This window comes from Moschus berezovskii, chromosome 15 (genome assembly GCF_049115385.1).
Source record: "Moschus berezovskii isolate FMDL1 chromosome 15, NW_MosBer_1.0, whole genome shotgun sequence".
NCBI lineage: Eukaryota > Metazoa > Chordata > Mammalia > Artiodactyla > Moschidae > Moschus > Moschus berezovskii.
The window spans coordinates 20,474,830-20,480,373 of NC_142474.1; positions in this window are offsets into that span (position 1 = coordinate 20,474,830).

Here is a 5,544-nt window from a genome sequence, read left to right on the forward strand (position 1 = left end):
AAGAGTCGGATATGACTGAGCGACTGAACTGAACTGAACTGAACTTGCAGAGCCGACCCACTGGAAAAGATTCCGATGCTGCGAAACACTGAAGGCAGGAGGAGAGGGGATGACAGAGGATGACATGGTTGGATGGCATCACCAACACAATGGACATGAGTTTGAGCAAACTCTGGGAGATGGTGAAGGACAGGGAAACCTGGTGTGCTGTAGTCCATGGGGTCGCAAAGAGTCGGACATGACAGAGTGACTGAACAACAACAACCCCATTACAAGTCAAGGAAGGACTGTATTTCGATACATCTAGGTGCATATACACATTTTTATCTGCTCTTCAGGCCTTTGCACACGCGGTTCTCTCTTACTAAAATGCTGTTCTCTACCCCTACTCCATCATGTGATATTCTTCAGCCACTGGAAGTTCCCCTTTTCTGTATCTCCTCAACAGGGAGCCCTCTGAGCAGAATGCTTCGTCATTCCAAGTGGATGGAGGCAAACATCAAAGCTTGGGACAGAGGCAACTTAGGAAATACTTGTTGACTGACTACTTGACTGATGGAACAACTGATTGCACTTTCATGGATATAGAACCCTACCTCCAGTAGGCTCTCCAGTCAGGTTTCCCCCTGCTTCAAACTTCTCACTCACCTCCATCTCTTCCTCCAACAAAATCTATCAGTCCTCTGTCACCTTCCCTTAGGGGCAGCAGGTTACCTCTGAACAGAATCCGGTCACAGTTCAGAGACTCCTGAGCTAAGTAACATAGCTATTCCAAGGATGGAGCCAAGCAGGAAGGAGGAAAAGTCTGGGAAACGTCCAGTAGTCCCTTCCACACTAAGTGCACCAGCCGCCCCAGAAAAGATAACTTCTCCTCGGTGAGGGGAGAAATCACAAGCAGCTTAAACCAGACTCCCAGACTTAAGGGGAAGGAACTAAGGACACACAAAGCAAAGCTTGACACTGACATCAGTTTAGGTTCCCTGGTATAAGTAAGAGGCAGCTAAGCATGGTGGTTGTTATGGCATGAACTGTGTTTCCCCACCCCAATTCAAATTTGATATCTTAATCCCTCATACACAGCCTGTTTGAAAATAGGGCCTTTGAAGAGGTAATTAAGGTTAAATGAGAACACGACTTAGGGACTGAGCATGCACAGGTCATATAGGTGAACCCTAATCCAATATAACTGATGTCCTTAAAAGACGAGGAGTTTTGTGTGTCTCAGCAAACAAAGACTGAGAAGTGACAACAGTAAGAAGGCAACCACCTGTAAGCCAAGGAGTTCATTTCAGGTCAGTTCAGTCACTCAGTCTGACTCTTTGCGACCCCATGGACTGCAGCGTGCCAGGCTTCCCTGTGCATCACCAACTCCTGAAGTGTGCTCAAACTCATGTCCATCAAGCTGGTGATGTCATCCAACCATCTCATCCTCTGTTGTTGCCTTTTCCTCCTGCCTTCAATCTTTCCCAGCATCAGGGTCTTTTCCAACGAGTCAGTTCTTTACATCAGATGGCCAAAGTATTGGAGTTTCAGCTTCAGCATCAGTCCTTCCAATGAATATTCAAGACTGATTTCCTTTAGGATGGACTGGTTTGAGCTCCTTGAAGTCCCAGGGACTTTCAAAAGTCTTCTCCAACACCATAGTTCAAAAGCATCGATTCTTCGATGCTCAGCTCTCTTTATAGTCCAACTCTCACATCCATATGTGACTACTGGAAAAACCATAGCTTTGACTAGATGGACCTTTGTCAGCAATGTAATGTTTATGCTTTTTAATATGCTGTCCAGGTTGTCATAGCTTTTCTTCCAAGGAGCAAGTGTCTTTTAATTTCATGATGGCAGTCACCATCTGCAGTGATTTTGGAGCCCCCCAAATAGTCTCTTACTGTTTCCATTGTTTCCCCATCTATTTGCCATGAAGTGATGGGGACTGGATGCCATGATCTTAGTTTTTTGAATGTTGCATTTTAAGCCAGGTTTTTCACTCTCCTCTTTCACTTTCATCAATAGGCTCTTTAGTTCTTCTTCGTTTTCTGCCATAAGGATGGTGTCATCTGCATATCTGAGGTTATTGATATTTCTTCCGGCAATCTTGATTCCAGCTTGTGCTTCATCCAGCCCAGCATTTCGCATGATGTACTCTGCATATAAGTTAAATAAGCAGGGTGACAATATACAGCCTTGCCGTACTCCTTTTCCTATTTGGAACCAGTCTGTTGTTCTATGACCAGTTCTAACTGTTGCTTCTTGACCTGCATACAGGTTTCTCAAGAGTAAGGTGGTCTGATATTCCCATCTCTTGAAGAATTTTCCACAATTTGTTGTGATCTACACAGTTAAAGGCTTTGGCATAATCGTTAAAGCAGAAGTAGATTTTTTTCTGGAATTCTCTTGCTTTTTTGATGATCCAACGGATATTGGCAATTTGATCTCTGGTTCCTCTGCCTTTTCTAAACCCAGCTTGAACATCTGAAGTGCATGGTTCACGTACTGTTGAAGCCCGGCTTCAACAAGAATTTTGAGCATTACTTTGCTATCGTGTGAGATGAGCGCAATTGTGCAGTAGTTTGAACATTCTTTTGCATTTCCTTTCTTTGGGATTGGAATGAAAACTGACCTTTTCCAGTCTTGTGGCCACTGCTGAGTTTTCCAAATTTTCTGGCATACTGAATTCAGTCAAGGAAAGAGGCCTCAAAAGAAAGGAAATCTACAGACCTTGATCTTGGACTTGCAGCCTCCAAATTTGTAAGAAAATAAATGTCTCTTGTTGAAGTCACCAGTTCATGGTATTTTGTTATGGAAGCCCTAGCAAACTAATACAGCAGGTAGTATCAAAAAATGGAGTAAGGGACTGGATTCCAATTATTTATTAGCTAAATTATTTTAAGCAAGTTACTTCGTTTCTCTGTTTCAGTTCTCATAACTAGATGAGAATGACTTGGTTAATGATTCCCTTAGGAAATAACTCCTGACATACAGCAGATAATCTGTACGTGCTCATTAAATAAATAAGTTCGATTTTACAGGGCAAAGGTAAAGAAATAGGCCAAACCCTGAGGAACTCAGAGTTACGTACCAAAAAAGTGTCACCAGGCAATGATAAGTGTCCTCATATGGCCACTCTTTACCCCAGGCTCCTTGATAGCAGAAACTTACTCATCTCTGTGAGAAAGGTCTATTTGCTGTACCAAATAGTTTGCCAACTGAATAGCATCTCCTGTTCCTGGGCCATGTGCCAGAGATCAGTAGCTGATTCTTCATGAGAGTAGCAGGTGATAGTTCCAGAAGTCCTGTTTGGTTCCTTTTCAAATTTTCTATGTTTTTTAAAAAATTAATTTTCTGCTTCCTGTAGCTATTATCTAACTTTAAGTCTTGTGTGCAAAAGTTGTTAAAAGCTGTCTGTGAATTATAATACCTGAAGTCTATGTTGTTCTGTTCCTCCCATGTGTCGTATTTGTTTTTCCTTCATGAAGTCTTGGGTTCCTGGTTATCTCTGACTGTTTGCTGGTGTCACCTTGAAAAATTATTTGCGGTGGTTCCCTGAAGGCAGAGATAAATGTGCCCTCTTCAGAAAGACTTCCCATTTGTTTTCATCCAAGGTTTGGGGGCATTACCAATCACTTCCAGTGATAATTAGGGGCAATCCAGTTATCATTTCAAACTGGGTTCCCAGTTCATGGCTTGAGAATTCTTGGGCTACCAGTCTCTATTACCTGGGACACAAAAGTACTAATCAATGTTTCAAACCCCCTAAAGAAGGGTTTTTATAATAGTCCCTGCTCCTTTTCCTTCAACTGTTCTGCTCAGGAACTTCTCTGGTGGTCTGGTAGCTAAGACTCTGCACTCCTATTGTGGGGGGCCCAGTCTTTGGGGACTAGTTCCCACATGCCATAACCAAGAGTTTGCATGCTGCAATTGCTAAAGATCCTGCAAGTCACAACTAAAAGATTCCACATGCTGCAATGAAGCATTGCAGTGTGAAGCACACACAACTGATGATCCTGTGTGCTGCAAGTAAGCCTGACACAGCCAACAAAAATGAAAATAATAAATATTAAAAATTAAAACTGTTCTGCTCAGTATCAAGGGAAACTTTTCTTAACTCCCTTCAAGTTGGTTGTGTAGGATGTGCAGCAGGTTCATATCACATTAAACACAAGGGTGAAACCCTTAAGCCTAATGTGAGGAGATTCTTCTGTTAGGCTCCGCACTTCGGATAGGCCCTGGACTTTTATTTTTGTCCCTCTTGCCCTATGTGGCTAGAGAACTGAAATCCACAGGTTCAACACTGGCAAAAGCCCTCAAGTCATAATAGCATTGGTGCACCAATATTCCAATCTCCCTGTTAAATATCTGGTTACCACCTTTCACGTAATAATTGGCCTAGGAGTTCCCCCAGGTTTTTAAGATTCGGTGTTTCTCAGAACATATTTTTTATATTTTATCCAATGTTGCTATTTTCAAAGGGAAATTAATTGAATAAATTAGTCCACCATCCCCCCCATCCAAAAAAAAAAACTCCAGTAGTAGCGATAAAATATGCATGCATGCATGCTCAGTCATGTCTGACTCTTTGCATCCCTATGTACTGAAGCCTTCCAGGCTCCTCTGTCCATGGGATTTTTCCAGCAAGAATACTGGAGTGGGTTGCCATTCCCTGATTGAACCTGCATCGCCCGTGTCTCTGCTTTACAGGCGGATTCTCTACTGCTGAGCTACAGGGGAAACCCCAATGGTAAAACAGGGCCAGCATAGTTCCTTCTCACTGACCTCTGGCATCATTCTCTGACACTGACACTACTTAATGTCACAGATAAATACCAGATGGCCCATGTACCAGGGGACACCCTCATAAGTCACAGCGACCACTCTGTGTTTAACCGCTATCCAATGACGTCTCCACACAGTGACATCATACATAAATGTCACCCCTCAATGTTCTGAGATATCTAGGAAGACCTCTCTGAGGAGATGGCATTTGAGCTGAAGCCTGAAGGTTGAGAAGGAGTTAGCTATGGGAAGAACTTGGGGTGATGCATAGGGAACAGGGAGATAAAGAAAGGCAAAGGCGCTCAGGCAGGAGCGTCAAGCTTAAGGAACAGCAAGGAGGCTAGTTTCGCTGAAGAGAAGTGACTGAGAGAGACAAAGGGAGAGTGGAAGTGTAAGATTAGAGAGGAAAACAGCAGCCAGATCATAGTCTTCTGCGGACCATGAGAAAAAGTTTGCTTTTTAAGAACATAGGGAAACCAAAAAGGTAAAGGTGCCAAGTCATTTACGGTCTGAGAAGATCGGTATGGTCCATGTTAACCAACCACAACTGTCCTGTGTAGGGTTAAGGCCTGGCTCCTCCCTGTGTCACCATCCCTACTCTCCCGAGGGCAGCTTCTGTTTCAAAAAACTTCCAAGCTCACAAGTGACACACCTCTTCTAAGTCCCAGGGAAACTGCTCTCTGATTGGACAAATCCAGGAACACGTTTCTAACCTTTTTGCGGTCGAACTGGACGGAGCCCATTGTAACTGGCTACGAGCTTTCCCTCTCTTCC